Raw genomic sequence first — 27,408 nt, 5'->3', positions numbered from 1 at the left:
CCTGATTCATTAGGTCTGGAGCAGGGCCCAGGAAAACCATATTTTAACAAGAACCCTGAAGTGATTCTAGTGTTGGAAGCCTCTCCCCATCATATGCTGGAAAACATTGAAATAAAAAGATCTAAGACCTATACGTATTCCAAGAAAAATGGAAAAACAGCAGCATAAAATGTTTTTACATCGTTCATTTTGAATTTTACATTGTCATTCAAATTTGGCAGAGTAAGAAAAATGGCTGCCCTTCAAAGGTAAACTGAGGTTTGGACAAAAATGAACTTGGGTCACTGAACTGATACATTTGTTGCCCATTATTTAGGTTCACCTAGAAACTTCCCTGCCCAGATGGCACAAAATTATTATGCAAGGACTTCCCTGGTGGTCCAGTGGGTAAGACTCTGTGCTCCCAATACAGGGGGCCCAGGTTGGATCCCTGGTTGGGGAACTAGATCCCACATGCATGCTGCAACTAAGGCGCCCAGGTGCTGCAAGTGGGACCCGGCACAGCATAATAAATACATATAAAAAAAAATTATGGTGCAGACAAATGACTTATGATGATAAAATTGAGGTTTTCTTTTTTTAATGGTTGAATTATATATTTATTTATTTATTGGCTGCACCTCGAGGCTTGTGGCATCTTAGATCCCCTACCAGGGATTGAAGCCAGGCCCTCAGCAGTGAAAATGCAGAGTCCTAACCACTGGACCACCAGGGACTTCCCAAAGTTGAATTCTTTCTACTCTTCTTTTCTCTAGATTGGTTTGTTGCTGAATTTAAAATGTTGCTTGAGAAAAATACACATGGTTAAAAAAACGGTAACTGAATAGAAATTCCAATTTATTTTTATCTACTGAATATGAGGGTAATTAAAATTTATTGATATGTTAAAGCAGGAAGCCAACAGGCTTGAGCTCTAATCTTTATTTAATTTGCCACTAATTAGCACTATCATCTGCTTAACAAGTCATCTCTCAGGGCCTCAATTTCCTCTTGGGTAAAATGAAGGGGTTAAAGTAGCCTAGTGTTTTATCTAACTGCAGCTCACAATTAATGAGTTGTGAAATCAATTTCAGTGAGTCAGAACCAGCATGTTTGTTTGTTTATGTTAATGAAAAACAGAATGACCCAAAAAATGTTAACAGTGCACCACACATGGTAGAGGTAAATGTTCTTTTATAAAGTTTTTGTTTCAGTTTGTGTGTGTATAAACTGGGTAAGAATATAAAATAGTTCTTACTATGGCATGTGGTTAAAAAAATTATAATTTGACAAGTGTTGGCGAGGATGTAGAGAAACTGACACCCTCACACATTGCTGATGGGAATGTAAAATAGTGCAGTTGCTTTGGAAAAGAGCTGGCAGTTCCGCAAAAGGTTAAGTATATAATTATCATATGACCTAGTGAGTCCACAATTCCACTCCTAGGTATGTATGTGTATGTATGTGTGTATCTCCAAGAGAAATGAAAATACGTATCCACATATAAACTTATACACGGATATTCATGACAGCCCCAAAGTGGAAACTTTCCAAATGTTCATCAACCGATGAACAGATAAACAAAATGTGGTTTATCCATATGAAGGTATATCATTCAGCCATGAAAAGGAAATCCTGATACATGCTACAACATGGATGAACCTTGAAAAAAATTATACCAAGTGAAAGAAACCGGTCACAATAGATTACATATTGTATGACTCCATTTATATCAGATGCCTAGAAGAGGCAAATCTATAGAAACAGAAAGCAGATGATTGGTGGCCTAGCACTTGGGAGTGGGGAGAAGGGACTGGCTGCATTAGCAGTGATGAAAACGTCGTAAAATGAATTGTGGTGATGGCTGCACAAATCTTCGAATTGCACACCTTAAATAGGTAAATTGTAGGGTATATGAATTATGTTTCAATAAAACTGTTATTTCAAAAAATTATAGTTTGAAAGTCACTAGACTAGATGACAGATAATCACTAAGGTCCCTGAGAATTCTAAATGTACCCCCCAAACAGGGCTCATTTTACCCATCCTCCCACAATGGTTATTTGGAGGCAGGGCAGTTAAGTATCATGGAAACATCAGCTGACTCCAGTTCTGATTCCAGTGCTAATCAGATGCATGGTGACCTCTCTGTACTACCCTTTTCGTCTACATAAAATGAGGATGATAACCTACCCTACGGCGTTGTTCTAAACAGAAAAGGAAATAATAAATGCATACCATGCCTGGCACATTGCTTGAGGTCACAGACAGATCTTATCAGTCTCCGTATGCCTCTGTGTCTAAGACATATTCAATAAACATTATTCCAAAGGTTTTGTTAACAGGATAACATACTTGGGCTTAGCTTAGTTTATGTCTTATTGTCTTCACAAGGCCTATGTCATTAGACTCTGATAAAAAATAATTCATAAATGTAATTTTTGCTTTAGTTGACTTTTTTAGTGCAAAAATTACTCTCTTTAGAATATTGTATAATGGAAAGAAATTAGTGGTCTCTTTAAAACACTGAAATTTAATTTCATGATTATTAGAAACACTACCCACCTTTTCTTAAATGTTTGTTTTGGGCACTTTAAGCAATTTCTTTTTGTAGTTTCTATTCAGAAGTCAAATTAGGGGAATTCCCTGGCGGTCCAGTGGTTAGGATTCCGTGCTTCCACTGCAAGGGGTGAGCGTTCGATCCCTGGTTGGGGAACTAAGATCTCACAAGCCTCGAGAAGCAGCCAAAAAAAAAAAAGTCTATTGAGCACTTGAAATGTGGCTAGTTTGTATTGAGATGTTCTGTAAGTGTAAAATACATACCAGATTTTATTTAACAACCTAAATGGGAAAAGAATTTGAAAAAGAATAGATACAGGTATATGCATAACTGAATTACTTTGCTGTACACCTGAAACTAACACAACATGGTTAATCAACTATACTCCAATATAAAATTAAAAGTTAAAAAAGAGTCAGATTAAACATTATTTACTTTTTTAGTATAAACGTAACTAAACTGCAAAAAGGATAAGTCCGTATATAAATGTTGGCATGTGCAATCAAAATTTTTTTCTTAATTAGGTCAGTGATTTTCAAAAATATTGGGTTGGCCAAAAAGTTCGTTTGGGTTTTTCCAATACATCTTATGGAAAAACACGAACAAACTTTTTGGCCAACACAACAGCTCCAGCAGCCAGGGTGTAATCCATCAGCATCCCTCCCATTTCCCCACACTGCCACCCTCCTTCATCCTCCTCCTTCCTTTTGGGGAACCTCTCCTCCACTGGTCTCAACAAACACTCCAAGCTGCCATTTTCTTCACTGTCTAGCTTCCCTGGTCAGAGTGATTGGTCAACGGATGAGCCTGCTTATCAAAAACGATTAGGCAGAAATATACAAGCCACGAAACAGGAGTCTCTTTCTGCTCTTGTCCACCCCTTTTCCCAAGGCAATTCTAATTCCCAAAGGTAACCTCTGTCACAGTTTGGAATTAAGATTTTCTGATATTGCCTATACGTGATAACAACATCAAACACATAGTACTGTGTGTCAGTCACTGTTCTAAGCATTTGATACACATCGTCTCATTTTATCTTCACAACAGCTCATGAGAAAGCTATTATCATGATGCCTATTTTACAAATGAGAAAACTGAGACAGAGAAGTTAACACACATCACAGGTGAACACACATTTTTTAAAACTATAATGGTTTTCTGTTAATGTGCTCTTCAGTAATTATTTCTTCTTGGACATCTTCCCACATTAGGATATACAGATCCACTTCAGCCCTCAGTGCCACATACTATTTCATTCTGCAATAGTTTATGACGTATTTAATGAGGCCCGTGTCAATGAACACTTATGTTGTTTTAGGTTCTTCATTATTAAGAACAAGACTGCAATGGACATGCTTCTACTATTGTCTGCTTGGAAGTGTGCATCTATGGTGTAAATTCCTAAGACAGCATTTCTAGTTCAAAAGACCTACATATTAAAATTTTTAATAGACATTTCCAAATGTTCCTCAAAAAAAAAAAAGCTGTATCCATTTATATATATATATTTCCATCCATGTATATTTGAACAAATAGCTATATGAGAAAGCCTATTCTCTAAACCCTTATCAATATTGAGCATAATTAATCACTTTAATTTTTTCCAATCTGCTAGATATGTGAAAAATGGTACATTAACGTTTTTGTTTTTATTCTTTTAATCATAAGGAAGGTTGAGCATGTTTTTAAATGTGCATTGGCCACTTAATGCACTTACTTTGTGAAACTACATTTATTTTTAAAAGGTCATTTATAAATTGTTTATTATCTGTACAACTTAATTACTTTTTAAATGTGCGCAAGGACCTCTGAATATCATGTGTAACTCCTTGTACCATTCAAATTGCCTCTCACAGCAGCTGTCTTTCCTGGTGTCTGATTCCTATCCAGATCTCATTAATATTCTTCCCAAATAGAAATGTTGTTCACTATAGAGATGAGATCTTCTTTTCTGCAGAGTTCTCTTCTGTAGGGCACCCACCCCTTGACCGCTTATCAATATTCCCACCACAGCACAACCCTGTGAGAAGCCTGACTGACATTATGCTACAATCCAGGCATTAAGATCACTCTCTGTTGGCTGCGCTTCTGCCACCCTCAGCTCCCAGTCTCAGGCTTCTTAGTCATGTGGGGGGAAGGGCGCTGTGAATATCAGGATCGTCTTTGGAATATTAAACTCTCATGCGGAGTCCAAACACGTCTAATTTTTCTGAAAAGGGTCCCCTATGATTCCAGTGTAAAGACAGCTTTGGGCGTGTAGTTTTGGCTTGATCCCAAGGTCATTAGGCCGGAGCAGGGAGGCAGACATAGGCCCTGATCACTCGCCGTCTAGATGGTCTGTGTCAGAATCAAGTAAAAGTTTGAGCCACCTTAGCATAAGCCTGGGGATCAGTTATATGCAAAATGATTCATTCCATTTGATCTTATTCACGTAATCCTTAATGATACCATGAAGTAAATGCTATTCTCGTCTTTCGGAGGAAGAAAGAGGCTCAGAGAGGTTAAACAACTTGCTCAAGGTAACACAGCTAGCAAGTGGCAGAGCCAGGATTTGAAACAGTCTGACAGACCCTATGTCCACGCTCCAATGACTTACTGCAAATCACATCCTCCCTGTATCTGCGGGTGGTCTGAGCCAGTCTCAAAATGTTTCAAAACTATAAATGGAAAGGGCTGGGCCACATACCCCAGCCTGTTCCACCTCTACGTGAACTCTGCCCCAGTTCCTTTTAACTCAGGTCCACATCTTGAGTCTACCATTTATTTATTTATTTATTTATTTATTTATTTACTTACTTACTTACTTACTTATTTGCCACACCACTCAGCTTATCGGATCTTAGTTCCCCAACCAGGGAATGAATCCGGGCCCACTGGCAGTGAAAGCACTGAGTCCTAACCACTGGACCACCAAGAATTTCCAACCACTTATCTATTAAGTAAAATTAGGAAAATCACTCTAAGCCTCAGTCTCTTCATCTCTAAGATGTTCTTTCAGCTTAGTGCTAAAATAAGTGCTTAATAAATAATGACAGTGGTGGTGGTAATAAAAATAGCTAACATTTATTGAACATTTAACGTGTACTAGATACTGTTTTGTTTTGAAAATATAAATTTATTAATCCTCAGAGTAACACACTCAGAATAGTACTGTCCCACTTTACAGATGACGAAACTGAGGCTCACAGAGGTTAAATAAATCTTAGGTCTTATTCACTTTTTAGAAGGCTAGGATGGAATCAAACTGACCTCAAGTACAAAGGATAAACCAGAAATGTAGTTCCAATGCACCCTGTACTTCACGGTCAACTTCTTTTTGTTACATCAGCACTTTAAAAAAACAGCATCTCTGATGTTGTCTCTGAGAAACTGGTAGTGACAACCAGGAAAACTACAGCCACTCAAAACCCTAACACCATTTCTCTGCACCAAAAAGTCTAAATCTCTGTCAAATTATACCTTGAAAGGGCCAAATTTTAGGTGCTCTCAACACCTCTGCAAAAACTCTACGTTGACGATGATATAATTATCATTTTCCTACATGCTTCTATTACTTTATTCATTCATTCGAATATCTTATCTTCTTGTACTTTTGAAACCCACATTAGCTTTTTATATAATTGTGGTAATCTTCACAAAGCTTATTTAGACAGGTAAAAGAGTAACCTCCAATTACAGCCTTTACAAACTGACGGCAGTCTAAAATTTTTAGGTCCTGAAGAACCAGCCAAGAACCTTTCTAAACTTTTTTTTTCTTTAAATCAAGGAATTACCAGATCTAATCTAAGTTTAATTCTACCTCTTCTCTCAAATCTAATTTGTTATTTATTCACTAGGTTCTTCTTCCCTCGTCCCACCAGTTGATAATTAACTCACTGTAAGGACAAACATAGTCCAATGCAGTGAGGTTTTTTTCCAGTTTTTTTTCACACATAGCAAGGAAAATCTCTCTCAGTAAGTAAAAAAAAACCAAAAACCAAAAACAAAAAAACAAAAACCCACCAAAAACCCAAAAAACAAAATAAAACAAAAACCCCACAGATAATGAAGTCAAAAACTTCAAATTTAAAGTGAAAAGTAGAGAAAAGTACAGTTAACTGGAAAAAGAAAGTAGAAATTTAGAGTTGACTAAGGCCTTTACACAAAACATAGATTTACTCTGCCTGTTTCTTCTTTAACTTTTGTACCATTTCATACTTTAATATCAGATGCATCAAATATCAGTTCCTGGTACAGTGTAGGGGCTCAATAAATATCTGTTATATGAATGAAAAACAATATTATGCTAGTTCTCAGTTGCCACATATCTTAGCAAAGGCCCACCTACATAACTGAATATCTGCCTATAAACTACATACTCCCAGGTCTTGCCAATTACATGCTAATTAACACAAAGTGGCTAATTAAAGCCTTCTTTGAAATGTCAAAGCAGAAGAAATATATACACTTATTTAAGAAGACTGCTTCTGTTAAAGATATAACCTCCTTATACCAGTTCTTTGCCCTTAATAATTAATCAAGTTTTCTCCAAATACAGGGCTTCTTAGTTTCACTCCTGGCCATTTCCAGGAAGGGCCTGGCTTCCATTCTTCTTATCTGAAATTTTAGATGATGTATTTTTTTCAGGACTTGCTCAATCTGAAAAGCCAGTTCAGATCAATTTAACCAATCCCTTCAAGCAGGAGAATTGAAACAGGTTTACTGAAAAGTGACTCTTCTCTAGGCAAGTTCTCTAATCTTTCCTTTATGTAAAAATCTGAAACGCTAACCCAGGACAATGCTTTAATCAAGGACAAGCATAGCCAAGGCTGGTCACATAGAGAATTACCAAAACACAATCAAGGAAGTGATAAAATTTTGCCACTTATATGAACCAATGCTATGCATCATATTTCTTAAGATTGGTTACAAACATATTAATGTTAATGATTTAATTACATTTTAATGTTTACCATCTAAAATTACATCAAGTTATGGTGCTGTTTTTCAAAAGCCATTGAGAGGCATTTATTGAGTAGTGGTCTCTTAGTTGCCATGGAAAAGTCAATCAGCTTCTTTGTGTAGGTCTCACTTTCCTCATCTCAAAAACAGATAATAATTCACAAGGGATGGTTATGAGGATTAAAAGAGAAAATAAAAGTAAAACTACTTTGAAAAGTATAAATTGCTATAAAAACTATTATAATTTTTGATAAAATTTCAAGCCAGTTTCAAGAAAAAAAATGGAATTAAAAATTACTCTACCCAATGAAGAGAAATTGGAAAAAAATTAGAACTGATTCGTTACATTGTCTGGTTTGGCTAGATGTTAACAAGAAACCCCTTGTTTAATTAAGACCTTTGCTTTAACTAGACCTTTTCTAGTCAATACACTGTCCTATTTCAGGGCATGTAGTAAGTATAATGAAAATAATTTCCTCCTTCCTTGACGATTCTAGGTAGCTTTCTTATTTTTCTCCTAGAGAAGGAAAGCAGAAGAAAATTTCTGGTTGCTTGAGGATTCTAGTCAGTTGGTTCTAGTTTTGCTATACTTGCTTTTAAAAATGTAATGAGAGCTAATAGACCAGTATTGGTCAGCAGTAATAATCCTGAAAGTAGATGCTGACAGTGGTAGTAAAATAGTGGCCTGGATCCTCGGAACACCTTGGAAAACCTGCACTCAGATGGAACTGAATCCTGCCTATCACAGTATCCAAACCTTTGTCCTGCTACCTTCAGAAATCCTCAGAGACTGCTACCTGATTTGAACCCTGATGGAAATACCTCAGCTGTTGTCTATTTAAAACAACAACAAAAAACAAAGCAAAACCGCACCAAAACTTTGGACTGCAAACCAAAACAAGACTTGTTAAAACGAGGTCTGTTTTCAAGGCTTATTCGCTCATTCAACAAATATTTGAGCACTTACCATGTGTCAAGCAGTGCTCTATTTGCTCAGGATATAACTTTAAAAGTGACAGACAAGGTCTCTGCTCTCATGAAGCTTCCATTCCGCTGGGGAAGCTGGACAATTAAACACTGTGATTAGTGCTGTGAAGGAAATACAAAGCGAGTAACTGGAGTGGTGGTAGGAAAGGGGGCAGATACTTTAGATAGCAGTCAGGGAAGGCCTCTTCCAGTGAATGGCATTTGAACTGAAACCTGAATGATGGGGAGGAGACAGGCTGCCAGCCAGGTGAAGAGAAGAGATGAGAGAGTTTTCCTGGCAAGGAAATAGCAAATGCAAAGGCCCTGAGGCAGGAATAATATGGCTAGGGAGTGAGTGAGAAGTATGAAACAAGGACAGAGCCAGTTTAAATAAGGACTTACAAGGAGTGGTAGAAGATTTTAATTTTATTCTAAGTGTGACATGAAGTCAAACATTGTTAGATAATAGTGTTTGCAAGATGAGATATTTAATGTATTCTATGAGTATTTAATTGCTTACTACGTGTATAACGGCTACAAAATGAAAAGGAAAGGCAAGGTTCTCACACTTAGAAAGTTTACAATCTTTTAAGGAAGCAATAATTCATAAACAGTGACAGCACTAAGGTAAAAAATGAAGTAAAAATAAAGTGCCAGCTGAAGGCCAGGGAGGGAGCCACTGATTCAAACAGAAGACTCGAAAAGACTTCATTTTTTTTAAAGTAGCATTTTATTTGAGCTCTTAAGGAAAAAGGATTTAGGCAGGAGTGGGGGGAGGGGGGGAGTCTGAGGCTGTGGGAACTGCATGAGCAAAGGCACAGAGGCAGGAAAGGACAGGGTGGGTCCAGGAAACTGTGAATCATTGTATGGCTACAGTGCCAGGTGGGTGGGCAGTGATGTGGGAGATCAGCCTGGAAAAATAGGCTGTCAGGGTGTGGGAGCTGGGGTCTTGAATGGCATGCAGAGAAATTTAGACTTGGTTTACTTGGGCTTTGATTCCCCTTAAGTATGTAAAAGAATCTCTTTGGGGACTTGTTAAAGTTGCAGATTCCCAGGCCCCATCCCTCCAGATACACTGATTTGTAAGCCTAGGTGGGACCTAAGCATCTCCTTTTTAAACCAACACCCAAGGTGATTCTGAAACAGATAAGCAGGAAACCATACTTGGAAAATCAGTGTTTTATTTTTTTTTATGACAAGTCGGGACTGAAAGGGAAAAGCTGAAGCCAACCCCAAGGATTGCTCAAGGACTCTTACAAAAAAGGGGGATCTGAACTAGAAGACTGATAAAAGAGCCATTATCACTGCTGTGATAATGTTGGTGATTAAATGTGGGAGCAGAGGAGGACTGAAGTATTCAAGACAATTCTAGCCTTGTCCTTAGAGAAATTAGGTGGATGCAGGTGCCTGGTGCAGAACGACCGCTGACATGGTCTACCAGGTGTTGGAAATATGGACCTGGGGCTCAGAAGATATGTAAAGGCATTAAACTTACTGGTTAGGTACTCCAAAGTAAATTCAAGACAAATTAAAGAATGTAAAGAGTAAAACCATAAAATTTAGAAGGAAATCGAAATGAATACCTAACCCATCTCTGAATAGAAAAAGCCTTCTAAACATAAAAGCAACAACAAAAATCCCAAAGAGAAAGATCTATAGATAATAATACACCACATACAAAATTAAAATAATTAAACATTTGACCGTAGAACAAAGAATTAATATATGGTAATTCCCTGGTGGTCCAGTGGTTAGGACTCAGCACTTTCACTGCTGGGTCCTGGGTTCAATCCCTGGTCAGAGGGGAGGGAGGGAATACGGGGATATGTGTATAAAAACAGATGATTGAACTTGGTGTACCCCCCAAAAAATAAAAAAAATAAAAAAATAAATCCCTGGTCAGAGAACTAAGAGGTCAAAACAAACAAACAAACAAAAAACCTGAAGAGCTTATACAAATCACACAGAAAAAAAACACTAAGAATAGTTTCTGTATGGAATAGTGGAAGTTATTAAATAACGTGGCTTGGCAGCTTAAACATCTTGTCATAAAGAGATTTGCTCTATATGCTCTAGAGATGATCAGGCTTTGTGGCATAGATCAGCAGGGCGCTTTCAGTGTCCTTTACCAGGTTGTCAAGTGTCAATCTATGGGAGTGCCTAAAAATATGCATTGTTGTAACTTCCACTGTCTTGAGGGTACAAATACATTATATTGCCCCCAAGCTCCACTGAGCCTTGCTGCCCTTAAGGAAACTGCCTTTATTGCATCCAGTTTTTCTTTGGCCTCTATATATTTAAAATGTGTGTAGGGTTAGGGATGGGACAGAAAATAGTTTCACAATGTCTAGTGAGCAGTGGTTCATAAGTCATCCTTTTGGCACAGAGGTTGTATGGACTTTGGGATCAATAACTCAACCCTCTCATTTCACAGATGAGGTTCAGAGAGGATAAATGACTTGCCCAAGCTCACCTAAGTGGTTGGTTCCCAACGCCAAGCTGGGAATCCTGACTCTTAAGCCATCACCCTTTCCATTTTGAAGTGCAGCTCCATCCATCACAAGCTCTGGATTCTCAAAATAATGGACATTTAAAACACCATAATTTCAACTTCTATACGCTTTCCACTTTATCACTCCACTCATTCAGTGTGGCCTAATAAAAACCTGTACTCCCTCCCCCCAAAGCCCCAAATAAACGAAAGAAATAAAACAAATAAAGAATATAATTAAAATGTTAAGACATTTACAAATGGGAACTGATTAACCAAAAGACAATTCACAGAAATGGAAATGAAGGTATGAAAAATGTTCACTGTCACTAGTAATTAGAGAAATACAAATTAAATCACTTTTGCTTATCAAATTAGTAAAGATAGAAAAACAAAATTCAGTATTATGAAGGATGCACTAAGGCCCTCACAATCACTACAGGTAAGAATATTAATCTAGTCTTTATGAAAACACAATTTGACAGCAGTATTTTTTAATTTTCATGCCCTTTGATCCAGTAATTAAACTTCTGGGAATCTAACCTAAGGAAATAATGAGTGATATGTACACAGATTTATGCATAAATTTGTTTTCAATTTTTTCACTTATTAATAATCGTGTAAAAAAAATACCCAAGTACAGTTAAATTTTACAACATCAATACAATAGGGTATTAAACATCCATTAAAATTGTTTTCAAATAATTTTGATGCCATGGAAAATCATGACATAATGTAAAGTGGAAAAGCAGATACAAAAGTATCTACTGTAATAAAATGAACCCAATTACCTGTGTGTTTATCTGAGTGTGTTTGTGTGTATCAAAGGAAAAAAGACAAAAAGACAAAAAGACTAAAAGGAAATACATCAAATAGTACTTCTCTCCAGAACAGATTATGGACTATTTTGTCTCCTTCATAATTTATTTTTTTCCCAGGTTTTCTATAATTAGCATATATTATTCTTATTTTCAAAATATGTATGGATGTTTGTATAGATGAAAATAAGAATTATATGTATAATATGAAAAGAGGTTTCAAAGATGATTAATCTGTAAATCACTCACATGCAGGTGTCTGTTGAAGTCATGGAAATAGATCAGAATTCTTGGAAAGAAAGTATAAGGAGAACAGGATGCTAGACAGGACCATGGCAAACACGCATATTTAAAAGGCAAAAAGACTGTAAATTAGTGAAGGAGGAGGGAAGGAAGTGGTTAGATGGAGAACTAGGTAGAGTCACATCAAGAAAGCCACATGAAAGGAAGAATCAGAAAAGTTGTCTACTTGGTCAAATGTTGCCAAGTGGTGAAGACAACAGTGACAGGGCCATTAGAGGGAAATCACTGGGTACTACGCACGGACAGATCCGTTTCCTCTAGTGCTGGTGGTGGAAACCAAATCTGAGCAAATGTTACCTGTTCAATAAAATTGACTGTGAGGAAAAGAACTCCTATGCTTAAACTTATTTGCTTAAGCTTCAGTTTATGGGGAAAAAAGATTGTGGAAATCTAAAACCAAGTAAAAGTATATGAGGATGAGTAATCTATGGGTAATGAAACAAAAATTGGCAATACTTTGGTGAACAAGAAAAAACGCGTTTGAGAGATTGTAAAGTTTCCATATAGTGAGCTCATTGTAGGATAAATAAGGGGAAAAAAACCAGCTCCACATTTGTTATCAGAAGTACAAAAAAAACTGTTATCTTTCTTCCCTAAAGATGCACGTTCTTAGTTTCAGAGCAGTATTAAGAAATTCTTTAAAAATAAAAATAACGTAAAATTTCATAGTATCATGTTAACTTTTTTTTTTTTGGCCAAGCTGCAAGGCTTGTGGGATCTTAGTCCCCCAACCAGATACTGAAGCCGGGCCCTTCACAGTGAGAATGCAGAGCCAGGGAATTCCCCATGTTAACTTCTGATGACTGGACATGTGAAGTTTCTAGAAACATTTTCAAATATAAAGAAATCATTTGCCATGCTAAATAATGGATTTCTTGTTGGGTCAAACCTCCTCCTGTTTATGAAAAGAGATCTGCATTAGCACAACTTGACTGAGTCTCAAGGACTTTCCATCCAGTCACAGAATAAACACATTAGTATGACTCTATCAAGAGTACCATTTACCATAGAATCTCAATTCCACAACCATTAAGTAGAAACTACTCAATTTACAACCACTCATTTGTTACTAAAGAACCTTGAGAGTCTGTGTTAAGTAATTTAACATTACCTGGAGATTACTGTACACAATCCAAAATAAAGTACTCTAACTTCCTATCAAAAAAACATACAGTGAAAGGCCACAGCAACCTTAAAAAAAAAAAAAGTCTTATGGAAATTCCTGATTTAGGAACTAGGGCACACTTTTTCCTGTCTGCAGAAAGAGTACAATTCCAATCTCAGTGAAAGTCACCTATTTATGAGTGTATGGAATTCAGAATGTCTGAAAACTAGTTTTGCTGTCAACATACATAATGACAAATTCTCCTAATTTGTGGTTGGGTGGCCTTTTATGGCAAAGATGTCTAATGATCTCCCACACTCTCAACATTCTTTTGTGTCTGTGTTATATATATGTCTTTGATGAACCTTTCTGGTACAGAGGCTCTGAGTTAAATGTTGAAAAACACCAGAGGAAATCCAGATATTTGAAACCCTAAGAGGAAAATAATTAAAGTGTGTACTTGAAAACATAAGTAAACAACAAAATCATTGTAGATACACAAAATACATGCAAATACCTACTGCCTTTCCAAAAACTCCTGGTGGGGACACTTTCTTAGAGTGTGAACAGAAAGAAAGGAGGAAAATAATGTCAAAGGAGGTACCAAATGTATTCATCAAGTACCATGGCTCAAATTGCCAAGTGAAACCACTATCAGCTGTATTATTAACTCAAAATCCCTATTTTAAAAATGAAAAACATAATCACACAGAAGGGATTGTGGCATGTTCATCCTTTATATATTAGAACACTGGCACACACACAGTAGGAAGTTACTAAATGCCTGCAGCTTTATCAAGAACACTCAGGACTACCACAGACTTCAGATCATTAAAACTCTGCAAAGAATCTTCAAACATTTATTACCCTTTCCTCCTCCACCCTGTCCCCTGCTCCAAAAAAAAAAAAAAAAAAGAGAGAAAAAGAAAAGAAAAAGAGAAGAAAAGAAAAAGACATTTTGTGGGTACCTTAGCAAGAAAAATTATCCTCTGTCATCAAGATGTGCTGTTAATAGAATTGTTTTCACTTCTGAAGCTTTCTTTTCTCAGAATTATTAAAAGGTTAAAATTTGGCCCAACTTTAACCAGAATCTGGAACAAAACTTGAATGTACCTAGTTAAAGTTACAAATGGACCAATTTTTACAAAATGGCACTGCTTTGCTAGTGGTGCCAATACACTATTCTCTTCCCAGAGGCTCTGGAGTTCAGGGACTATGTGGTAACAAACGACACTTCCAGGCCCAATACAAGGACTGTGAAAATAGCTCCACCAACTATTTACTGAACTGCACAGAATTAATGACAAGTCCTAATCTCATTATCAAAAGGACATAACGTTGACAGAACACAAGGTAAGGAATATGACCGACACAAATACACGGACTGAAGAGAATCACTCACTATTGCTCAAAAGGTTTTGTTGCTGTTCTTTAATGTGTTTTGTGTTCAAGGAAAAGTAGAAGAGGGAATTTTTTTAAAACTGTATTATCTATGTTCCTATAGCACTCTGGGTTGATCTCTAGTATAGCACTGACCTCACTAATACTCTAAGTTGTATCTATTGACCTGCATAACCCATTTGATTTTAAGCTATTTTAGAGTAAACATTTAGAACTTTGAATCCACAGGACTGACAACACAAGAGGCGCTCAATAAATGTTTGTCCAAAAAAATGAAATGAGTTCTTAATGTGATTACCTAGTATCATGTTATGTGTTGTTCTATCAATGCAAAACAAAGAAGTACATATATGCACACACTCCTTTTTGAAGGTCTACCTAAAACATGATCATCCTTCATCCAGGCTATAACTCCACAGGAACTCAGGAAATGCTTGCTGAGGGTCATGTTCTTTTGTATCTACATCAGATCTCAGAAGAAATTATTTCATGGTTCCTAAAACGCTTATCATTTGTGAATAGTATTAGTAACTATGCAGATGAAAAGTATTCCATTTAATCACTTAAATCAAGAGCAAAAGAAAGAATACCTAATGCAAAAGAAGACCTCTCCCCCTTTTAAAGGGTCACTGTCTTAAAGGCTGATGACTCCCTAAGTATCTTTGGCTAACCTGAAAAGTCAAGTTAACAGAACCATCTGGATTAGGCAGACTTTTGAAAGCTGGAATTAGCTGAAAGATAACAGTACTTCAAATATCTCTCACCAGGATTGTTAGCACCAGTAAGGAGGTAAGGAAGGGTGCCAGATGGTTAGCTCCTAGCACCTACAGCTTCAGGCTCGGTAGGTGTAGCCAGGGGTGTACAATTACCTTATATTCACACCCACGTATTGACAGGTGCCAGCGATATGTACACGATAGCGATTCTGGGGTGAGGCATCCAGCTGTAAGAACTGCTATATTATCAACTTATCTCAGCAGGGTGTAAGTACCTTAATGAGTTCAGCTGGCAGAACGGAAGGGGAGAAAAATCGAAGAGGGAGAGAATGGCTAAGAATGAAGAATGGAAAAGAGCAGTTTAATTATCAGAATATTACCCTGGGAGACTATTTTGAATTTTGATGAACTGCCGCCTCCCTCCACCACACCAAAAAAGTACATATTGTTATATATAGTTAGAAAGGAGTGTTCCTGATAGAAGGGGGGGGGGGGTCCCATCAGTTCCCGCCCTCAGGCAGCAAAGGCTCCGCTCTACTTAATTACTTCCAACCCCAGCGCAGCACCCAGAAGTGAGGACAGAGCAAAGATCAGCAGCTCCTCCACTCCCTTTCTCGACGGGGAGGGGTTCACGCTCCTTGTGTTCCCCCCACCCACAGAAGTCGCGGGAGAAAGAGGGCGTGGGGGAATCCGGGGTCTCCGCGCCCTCTCCGGCTGTGGAGGATGTGGAGAAAGAAGGCCCTTACCTGGCTAACAGCGGTCTCTTCTCTGCGCTGCTACCAGCCCCGCCACGGGTCCCTGGTGCTCTGCCTGGCGCACCTGTCGCGACCTAGCTGTAACACCTACAGCTCCCTGCAGCCCCGCCCCGATCAGGCTCAGAGCCCCGCCCCAGTCCCCGCCCACCGCCGCGCGGCCTCGGGGTGTGCGTGCGCGCTGCCGGCTGCGTGCGCCGTCCTCCCGGCTGCGCGCGTTGCTCTGCGGCGCGGCGTCGGCGTTGTGAGGGGCGTGGCTGCTTTTTCCAGGGATCGAGTCTAAGTCTTTGCTCTCTGAGGAGTCCACGCGCCTGCATTTCCTAGAGCTCTGGACTTCTGTACTTCGGCTTTAACCCGCTGACTCAGAGCTACCACAGTTTGACTCAAGAGCGCCTAGGAGGTTTGTCCTAGGTTCAAGTGTAGGCCAGTCACCAACCAGGTTCCTGGTGCTTTCGGGGTAAGTTCTCTGCAGGGAGGGTGCTTTAGAGGAGGCCGTGGGGTGTAGTGGGAAGAGCTGTAAGTTAATCCTGGCTCTACCGCTTGAAGTTCAAGGCGCTTCGCTTCATTAGAGCAGAGTTTCTTCATATAAATGAAGGAGTTGGGCAAGGGCATATCTCCAAGTTCTCCAGCAGCTCTAGCCGCTAATTATTCCTTCGCTTAGAGCTGTGCTCTAAAGGTTTAGAGTACGTCAGGAGGTCTAGCACTTGGCCATCCTTCCCCCAAATTTTGCCTCAGGTACGTGTGGCTGCATGAGTGCCCTTCCAGAATGTCCTTTCCTTTTCCTGCACCCCAAGTGTAGTAAGGTTTCAAACCACAAGTTTTCTGAAGCTTTGCAGAATTCTTGTAGCTTGATAAGTACTATCAGGGGCTCGTTGTGGTAAACACCTGTATTTACACTTCCTTAAAGCAGTTACGGAAGATTTCTAATTTCCAACGGCGGTTGATGGATAGACCAGTCAGTTCTCTTATTCCTGCAAATACCCAGCCCAGACTGATTCAATCAAGCATCAAGACTCTTACATTCCCATGCTGTCTGCCCGTTTTGTTAGAGACTCCTAGCAAATATATAGGATGGTTCCCAGGAAAATGCATTCTATTACATGTGGAGTTCCCTTAATATATGCTCGCTCCCCGTTTTTTTTTTTTTTTTAAACAAGCCAATAAAGGCCCTTATTCTCTGCTAAGAAGCCTAACTGGGGTCAGAATTTTGGACCTATATTTGAATCTTGACTCAGCCACTTGTCAATTAGGCAAATTCCTCCTTGCTTTCCCGCCCTCTTGAAAATAGTGCTAGCAGTACACCACAATTGGCTTTTACCAGTTTGCAAGGCTAATTGCTATTTTGGGGGGAGATTTTATGAGCTAGTTGTTAAGCATAACCACTACGGAAATCAAATTATAAAAATTAACAACCAAATATGTTAAAAACAGGTAATAAATGTTCAAAACGTCGCTTTTTTAAGCTTCATTTTACTAATTACTGTTAAGGTTGTCTATTGTATCTATAAGATGGAGTTACTATATAATGTTGTATGTGTTTCTACCCAACTCTTTTCACGTTTGTATATCACATTTGTATGTCACATTTGTAGCATGAAATTGGCTGCAGTAGGAGTATTTACACCATGGAAGTTGGCAAATGCTACAAATCAGGGTTTGGTTTATTGTTTTATTGATTTCCTAGACCAAGTGTTTGCAATTTTTTCTGTAAACAGCCAGTTAGTAAATAGTTAAGGCCTTCCAGTGCATATGGTCTTTGTCACAACTACTCAATTCTTACATTAAAAGTGGGCATGCACAGACATATATATACTACCAACTGTAAAATAGTCAGTGGGAAGTTGTTGTATAACAAAGGGAGTCCAACTCGAGGATGGAAGATGCCTTAGAGGACTGGGGCAGGGAGGGTGGGGGGGACTCGAAGGGGGGGAGTCAAGGAAGGGAGGGAATACGGGGATATGTGTATAAAAACAGATGATTGAAGCTGATGTACCCCCCCCAAAAAAAATAAAATTAAAAAAAAAAAAAGAGTTAAGGTCAGGAAGGGTGGATTTACAACTAGCATTGAAAAAGGAAAAAAAAAAAAAGTGGGCATGGCTATGTTTTAATAAAACTTTATTTATAAAAATAGGCAGTAGGCTAGTGGAGAAATAGTAACAATGCAGAACTGAACAGTGTATCACATCTGTGGCCTTGACATTGTGAGTAGCATAAAAAGTTAAAGTATTGTTCCAGGGACTTCCCTGATGTCGCAGTGGTTAAGAATCCGCCTGCCAATGCAGGGGACGATCCCTGGTGCGGGAAGGTCCCACATGCCATGGAGCAATTAAGCCTACTTAGTTGTAGCTAAGTGCACCACAACTACTGAGTTTGTGCTCTAGAGCCTGTGAGCCACAACTCTGAAGCCCACAGGCCTAGAGCCCATTCCCTGCAACAAGAGAAGTCCCTGCAATGAGAAGCCTGAGCATCACAACAAAGAGTAGTCCCCACACGCTGCAGCTAGAGAAAGCCCGCACAGCAATGGAGACCCAATGCAGCCAATAAATAAATAAAGTACTGTATGAAAAAAAAAGTGCTGTTCCAGTATTCAAAAACTATTATCCAATTCAGTAGAGAAGTTACTCATGGACTTCCTGGTGGCACAGTGGTTAGGAATCTGCCTGCCAACGCAGGGGACACAGGTTCAGTGCCTGCTCCAGGAAGATCCCACATGTCGAGGAGCAACTAAGCCAATGTGCTGCAACTATTGAGCCTGTGCTCTGGAGCCTGAGAGCCACAACTATTGAGCCCATGTGCTGCAACTACTGAAGCCCGCATGCCTAGAGCCCATGCTCCACAACAAGAGAAGTCACTGCAGTGAGAGACCATGCACCACAATGAAGAACAGCTTCCACTCACCACAACTAGAAAAAGCCCGTGCGCAGCACGAAGACCTAATGCAGCCAATAAATAAATAAATTTGTAAAAAAAAAAAAAAAGTTGCTCATGTCATTGACATATGAATGAAGCTCCAACAGTGAAGTTCACTGTTTTGCTTTTGTCTTACTAGTTAATTAAACAAAAATATCAGTCAGCATCCATGTCCAAACTACTCTTTAGCAGTGATGTGAGCATCTTTTTTGCTGAATCAAATCATAATCAAATATTTATTCATAGTCTGATTTTGTGAGATATTGTTGGAGAAAGAATTAAAGCTGATAGTAGATAGTCAAGAAATAGCAAGTCACACTGAAGGTATAGGTATAGACTGAAAAGCACACTTAGTATTTTAGCTTAAAATTCATGCTAAAGACTCCATTAAAAACAAACAAAAAAAGCTGTTAGAACTTATGAGTTCAGTAAAGTTGCAGGTTATAAAATTGATACACAAAGTCTGTTGTGTTTCTATACACTAGCAATGAACTATCAGAAAGAGAAATGACGAAAACAGTCCCATTTAAAACTGCATCAAAAAGAATAAAATACTTAGGAATGAATTTAATCAAGAAGGTGAAAAACCTATGTATTGAAAACTGTAAAACAGTAATGAAAGAAATGGAAAAAGACACAGATAAATGGAAAGATATTCTGTGCTCATGGATTGGAAGAATCAATATTGTTAAAATGTCCATAAAACCCAAACGAATCTACAGATTCAGTGCAATTCTTATAAAAATCCCAATAGCATTTTTCAAAGGAATAGAAATAATCCTAAAATTTGAATGGGACCACAACAACAAACAAACAAACAAACAAACAAAAAACCTGAATAGCCAAAGCAGTCCTGAGAAAGAGGAGCAAAGCTGGAGGCATCACACTCCCTAACTTTATATTATAAAGCTATTATAATTAAAACAGTTAATTGGCCTAAAAATAGACATGTAGATCAATGGAACAGAATAGAGAGCCCAGAAATAAACCTATGCATATATGGTCAATTGATATATTAAAAAGGTACCAAGAATATGTAATGGGGAAAGGATGGTCTCTTCAACAAATCGTGTTAGGGAAAGTGTCTTATACCATAAACAAAAATTAACACAAAGGGATTAAAGACTTGAACCTAAAATCTGAAACCATAAAGCTCCTACAAGAAAAAACACAGGCAGTAAGCTCCTTGACATAGGTCTGGTGATAATTTTTTTAATCTGACACCAAAAGCAAAAGCAACAAAAGGAAAAATAAGTAAGTGGGACTACATTGTACTGAAAAGCTTCTGCACAGTAAAGGATACCATCAACAAAATGAAAAGGGAACCTACTGAGTGGGAGATAACACATATCTGATAAGAAGGTAATATCCAAAGAATATGAAGAACTCATACAACTCAATAGCAAAAAAAAAAAAAAAATCCAATTAAAAAATGGGTAGAAGATTTGAATAGACATGTTTCAATAGAAGACATACAGAAGGTAAACAGGTACATGAAAAGATGCTCAATAGTGTTAATCATCAGGGAAGTGCAAATCAAAACCACAATGAGATATCAAAACCTCATACTTGTTAGAATGTCTGTTATCAAAAAGACAAGAAATAAGTGTCAGTGAGGATGTGGAGAAAAGGGAACCCTTGTACACTACTGGCGGGAATGTAAATTGGTGTAGCCACTGTGGAAAACAGTATGAAGATTCCTCAAAAAATTAAAAATAGACCTACTGTATATTACAGCAATTCCACCTTGGGATATTTATTCAAAGAAAATGAAAAAAAGGCATATGTAGGCCCATGTTTATTGCAGTATTATTTGCAAAAACCAAGATATGGAAACAGCCTAAGTGTGTATCAATGGATAAATGGATAAAGAAAATGTGGTATATATACAATGGAATATTATGCAGCTGTGAAAAAGAATGCCATCTTGCCATTTGTGAAGATATGGCTGGAACTTGAGGGCATTATTCTAAGTGAAATAAGACAGAGAAAGACAAATAATGTATGATCTCTCTTATATGTGTATCTTTAAGAAAACAAAAGACTTCATAGATACAGAGAACAGGTTGATGGTTGCCAGAGGCAGGGGTGGGGGACAAATGGGTAAACAGGGTCAAAAAATTAAAAATAAAAATTGATATAAAACAAACATGCATATTTATATATATGCATATTTTTATATATACTGATGTATATGACATATATATAAAAACACAGATACATACCTATTATTTCTAAAATAATGAGGATTTCCCTGGTGGCGCACTGGTTAAGAATCTGCCTGCCAATTCATGGTATGTGGGTTCAATCCTAGTGTGGGAGGATCCCACATGCTGTGGAGCATGTAAGCCCTCAAGCCACAACTGCTGAGCCCGTGTATGGCAACTACTGAAGCCTGCACACCTAGAGCCCATGCTCTGCAACAAGAGAAGCCACCACAATGAGAAGCCAGCACACCGCAACAAAGAGTAGCCCCCCACTCACTGCAACTAGAGAAACCCCGTGCAGCAACGAAGACCCAACACAGCCAAATAAAATATAAATAAAATGTTTAAAAAATTATAATTAAAATAAAATAATGGAAACAAAGTATCACATTATAAATCTTTTAGATGAAACCAAATATTAGCATATTCTTAGAAGTTTGCATTAAAAAAATTAATAGCAAAAGCTAAGGATACTATCTGTGACTTACTTTTACCTAGCTCTACATTTATAAGCAGGGTAGAAAATATTGGCTTAGCTAATTACAATGTAGTAAAAAATTTTTAATTAAAAACTAAAATTTATGCTATTTATGAAATCATTAAAATTATAACAAAAATTTTGTTAACCCCCAAGTAGTAGTGCAAATTTTACTAACTTGGTTATTTTTCAGATTCAGATCCCTAAAATGCCAGAGTAGCAGAATGACTTATTAAGTTTTTTAAATCTGATGAAGTTTAAAACAGACACAGAAAAACGATAGGAGTGAAAATTGTGGGATACCTAAGCTAATGAAAAAAAATTTCAAAGTTGTTGAACAACTAGTCATTGAAGAAACGCCATCATGGTTAGCAAAGGAAGTGGATAACCTTGTGCTTCCAGGTTGTTGGAATGAAAGACAAGTGTTTATGTTTTCAGAGCAGTACAAATTGCTTGAAATAAAAGAATATAAACTAGGACGTAAGGATTGTTTGCTATTTCAGCATTTAAGAGGGACAGCAGAAGAATATATTCATGTGTCCAAGGAATGGAGGGCATACAGCATAACCCCGAATGGTACTAATAAAACTACTAGGCAACCCTTTTCTGGAAAAACAAAACTAGGGAATATGGTTTTCCTAAGGACTGTACTAAAGTTCAAGATTTGTTAAAAGAATCACCTAATGACTCAATTTCCAATTTGGTGTATAAACTAATAAAAATATTGATACTATCATAGAAGCTTTTAATACTCTTCACAGTTTAGTAAAACAAAATAGGTCTTTATCTGATAGTGAGGGGAGCAATAAAGTTAAAAGAGGAAAATGGAATAGACATAGGCAGTTGTTAACATGCACAATACAATGCAACAAGAACATTAGACCATATTGCAAAAGAAATTATATGAAGATATTTAAGAATATTATAGAAGAGAATGCCAAATAGGTGCTATAATTAATCAGGCATCTGCACTTTGGAAGAAAAGCACCTAGTGATTTATCTCCAGTGCACAGTTGAATCAGTGTCTGTATTGGTAATGGTATTGGTTGCTTTAAAAGAATTCATGTCAGCCACAACAGAGTGTATTTCTAACACATTATTGTCTACTTTAAATGATTGTGGCTTTGATAATGTTTGAAAGCCAGCTTAATTGCATTTTGTTCTAATGGTGCTTACTTGTACAATAGTGGGAGGGAAGTCTGGAGTAGCTGCAAATTTGTTAGAAAATTTTCCTGAAGTCATTATTTGGCATTAAGTCATCAATTGCAATTCAGTATCTGAAATAAATCAATCGTTTAAAAATATTCTGGATAAAATTTATTCTATTTGTCACCAACCTAATAAAAATAAAATTGATTGGAAACTGTACCTAAAGAACTTGAAATTAAGGTGGGTGGCATGTAGTTTACAAACTGACACTGACATATGTCAGGCATATACTTCATTATATACGCATTTTTCTCATTTTCATTCTGGTTTGGTGAAGAGATTAGCTAACATTAATTTCTTGCAAGACCTTGTTTTTTATTGTGTGTGTGTGTATTTGTGTGTGTTTTAAATATTTATTTATTTATTTGGTTGTGCTGGGTCTTAGTTGTGGCAGGCAGTCTCCTTAGTTGCAGCTCAAGGGTGCCTTAGTTGTGGCTTGCTGGCTCCTTAGTTGTGGCATGCAGACTCTTAGTTGTGGCAGGTATGTGGAATCTAGTTCCGTGACCAGGGATTGAACCTGAGCCCCTGCATTGGGAGCGTGCAGTCTTAACCACTGTGCCACAAGGGAAGTCCCAAGACCTTGTTTTAATGATTGATATTCTTTGAGATTTTTTTTAAGATTACTTTCAATTGCATTGCCATAAAGATCAACAAATATTCAGAAAGTAAGAAAAATTAAATACATCATAAAAGCTTTAGAAAATTTTAAAATTGATATTAGAAAACGAATCTCTTGTCAGAGATTTAAATCAGATAAGTTTAAAGACATTCCATTTATTTTTTTTCAACTTTTTTTTTTTTTGTCTGTGCTGCATGGCATGTAAGATCCTAGTTCCCCCACCAGGGATCGAACCTGTGCCCCTTGCATTGGGAACATGGAGTCTTAACCATTGGACCGCCAGGGAAGTCCCAAGACATTCCATTTAATAAAAATAAATTTGAAGCTCTGCCTAGAAATGTGTTACTAAAAAGTAATGAATGTATGTCTTTTATTAGAAACAAAGCATTTTAAATTATTTTGATTTATTAGAACCATTTCCTTGAACTTGTGAAGAACTAACTTCACCATGGATAGCTGGTAAAGGGAAATTGTATCATTTCAGTGAAATTTTAAACATGAAATTTTCAGGAATTTGTAGATAATAATGTAGAATCAAACAATGTTACAATCCCTGCAACTATTCAGAAAGCTAAAAAAAAACCAAAAAACAAAAAACCAACACTATTGCAGTCAATAGAGCTAAAGCTGAAAAAAGTTTTATTTTAATGAATATGTACGGGGTGAGAAATGGTAGTTCAATAGTAGATCATGTATCAAACTTAAGGACAAGAAATTTACTGGCAAAAGAGTTAGCAGATTGGGATCATCAAATGATGGTTATACCATTATCCTTTGCTTTTCTCCTGTATTGGGTCCTTTGTTTCTTCACTCCTGATTTCTCAACATTTGCACCATAGACATTAATTAATTATTCTTTATTGTGGGGGACTATCCATATTCATATGTGTAACTCATTTATTTTTAAATGCTTTGACTTATTCCATTGAAACATATGCCACAACTGGATATTTAGATTATTTCCATGATTTCACTTTATAAACAAAATTAAAAGGACATCCTTGTACTTATAGGTAGAATTGCTAGGTATATGCCTCCAGTTTATCCTTCCATCTGTAGTGTGAGATCTCATTTCTCTACATGCTTGCCAAAAGTTGGTATTATCAGACTTAAATCTTTGCCAATTTAAAGGGTATGGAATGACAGTATCATTGGTTTAATTTGTACTTGTCTAGTTGATAATGAGAATAAATATTTTTTCATGTTTATTGGCCATTTGAATTTCTTTGCTGTGAATTGCTTCTTCAAATCCTTTGTTCATTTTCCTCCTAGTTCATTTGCTGGGGTTATTTTTCTATAGTCCCCCTGGCACTTGTTCATTGGTATACATATTTTCCATTGCATAAATACAATTTTTATCTTGTTCCCCTTAACTTCATTCAACTTTTTCTAAGTAAAAGTCATTCATTTTTTCATTCAGTAAGTATTTATTGAGTGCCTACTATATGCTAGGTACAGTGCCAAGCACTGGGGAATTCACTGGAGAACAAGACATTGATTCAGTGGGTTAGGGTTAGTAAATAAATTAATAGAATACTTTAGATAAGTATGTGATAGGGAAAAATACAGGAGGCTGTTGTAGCCCTTAGAAAGGTTTGGGACTCAAAAGTCTTCCTAGAGGAATTTATGTCTAAACTGAGTGGTAAATAAGAATTAGCAAGTTAGAAGGGTGTGTGTGTTTGATTGGTTCACTGAAAGGATAGATAGATCAGATGAGATCAGCTGGGGAGAACAAAGCATAGTTGGGCTATGCTTTTTTTAAAAATGGGGAAATTTTCAATATAGCTTAACCCTAGAGTATAGGAAGTAGTAGTCACAATGAAACCAGAAATGTATGCAGGGGCCAGAATTTACAAGACATTGGAAGACATGTTAAGGAGTTTGAATTCTACTGTAGAACTGGGGAGTCATTAAACACTGTGCCTTAAAGTATGGATTATCCACATCAGAATCACCTAGAAGTTATGTTAAAAATGCCCACTCCTGTATTCTACCCCAAACCTATTGAATCAAAATAACTGGGGTAGGGATTTCCCTGGCTGTCCAGTGGTTAGGGCTCCATGCTTCCACTGCAGTGGGCATGGGTTCAATCCCTGGTTGGGGAACTAAGATCCTGCATACCATGGGGCCCTGCCAAAAAAATAAAAATTTAAAATCACTGGGATGAAGTCCTAAAATCTATGTTTGTTTGTTTGTTTTTTAACAATGTCAAGTAATTTCTATTTTAAAAAATTATTTATTTTTGGCTGCGTTGGCTCTTAGTTGCTGTGCACAGGCTTTCTGTGGTTGCGACGAGGGTGGGCTACTCTTCGTTGCAGTGTGCGGGCTTCTCATTGTGGTGGCTTCTCTTGTGGAGCACAGGCTCTAGGTGCATGGGCTTCAGGAGTTGTGGCACTCAGGCTCAGTAGTTGTGGCTCACAGGCTCTAGAGCACAGGCTTAGTAGTTGCGGCGCATGGGCTTAGTTGTTCTGCGGCATGTGGGATCTTCCTGGACCAGAGATCAAACTTGTGTCCCCTGCATTGGCAGGCGGATTCATAACCACTGCACCACCAGGGAAGTCCCAGTAATTTCTTATGTATATTTGAGTTTGTACAGTAAAGTATTTGAGCCCAGGGAATGATGTGATCAGGTACGTATTTGGTTGCAACATGAAGAAGTGTAGAAGGTGTCAAAACTGGACGCTAGGGGACTATTGGAATAATCTAGGTAAGAGAAGTTGATCACCCGAACTAGATTGGAATTGGAGTTGGAGACAAGTAGATGAATGAGAGAGATGTGAATATCAAATTATTTGGATGATGAAATGTCAAGACTTGATGGTTTACTTGAATATGGTGGTAACTTGTGCAACTGGATGAATGCTGGTGCTATTTCCTGATCTGGAGAATACAGGAAAACTAGCAAGTTCCTGATGGTAGTGGTGGAAGAATAGAAAGGAGAAACCAAGTTCAACTGTGGGCCTGTTAATTTTAACAGGGAAACATAACATTGTAAAGCAACTATACTCTGATAAAAATTAATTTAAAAAATTTTAACAGGGGACTTAAAAGGAGAGATGTCCAGTCGGCAACTAGAAGATAGCTCCATAGTCGCTAAGAAAAATACGTGGCTGTATCACACAGCTATGGCAGAGGCAGATTTGCTGTGAAGCTGATAAAGTTAATCTTCAGGTCTCTCTTGCAAAGTTCCCTTTCAAGGCTCTGAGGCAGGCCTTAAGAATTCTATATTTGAAGAGTTCTATTAATTTTCTTAAATTTTGTGAACTTAATTTTTTAATTTCCAAATTGAATAAGCTTTAAGCCTCAGAAAACCTTGGATCTGTTTCTGAACTATGTAGGTCAAAAGCATCAGTATACAGATGGTAATGAAGGACCCTGGAAAGGATGAGATTGCCGTAGGAGAAGGTATAGCATAAAAAAATACAGAGGTCTTAATATGTTACACATTGATTTCCAGGAGTAACTATTTTTTAATTTATTTATTAATTTATTTATTGGCTGCGTTGGGTCTTTGTTGCTACACACAGGCTTTCTCAAGTTGCAGCAAGTGGGGGCTACTCTTCATTGTGGTGCACAGGCTTCTCATTGTGGTGGCTTCTTTTGTTGCGGAGCACGGGCTCTAGGTGTGCAGGCTTCAGTAGTTGCAGCACATGGGCTCAATAGTTGTGGCACATGGGCTTAGTTGCTCTGCGGCATGTGGGATCTTCCTGGAGGAGGGATTGAAATCGTGTCCCCTGCATTGGCAGGTGGTTTCTTAACCACTGTGCCACCTAGGAAGTCCCCAGGAATAACTATTATTTTAAATTAGATATAGAGAAAAATCAAGGGAAAAAAATCTTTTAAAAAATTTAAAAAGAGTAGTGATATGATACACTATGATTTAATTGAACTTAAAAGCTTTATGTGTTTATAGTAAAGTATTATATAAATTTGCCTTTTTAGGTAGGCCCACA

General features: G+C 37.6%; 1 protein-coding gene across 2 annotated transcripts in view; it reads right to left on the bottom strand.

The window, feature by feature from the left end:
• Positions 1 to 16,133, bottom strand: part of LIMA1 (LIM domain and actin binding 1) — an 82,692-nt gene extending 66,559 nt beyond the window's left edge. For both annotated transcript variants that reach the window (XM_057701877.1, XM_057701878.1), the window contains exon 1: positions 16,027 to 16,133. The gene's annotated coding sequence lies outside the window, so the exon portion shown is untranslated. The remainder of the gene's footprint in view (positions 1 to 16,026) is intronic.
• Between the last annotated feature and the right edge of the window lie 11,275 nt (positions 16,134 to 27,408).

The sequence above is a fragment of the Hippopotamus amphibius genome, chromosome 12, assembly GCF_030028045.1.
Source record: "Hippopotamus amphibius kiboko isolate mHipAmp2 chromosome 12, mHipAmp2.hap2, whole genome shotgun sequence".
In the NCBI taxonomy this organism is placed as follows: Eukaryota; Metazoa; Chordata; class Mammalia; order Artiodactyla; family Hippopotamidae; genus Hippopotamus; species Hippopotamus amphibius.
Note: the sequence above shows the minus strand (reverse complement) of the source record. Positions and strands in the feature narration are given on the sequence as shown.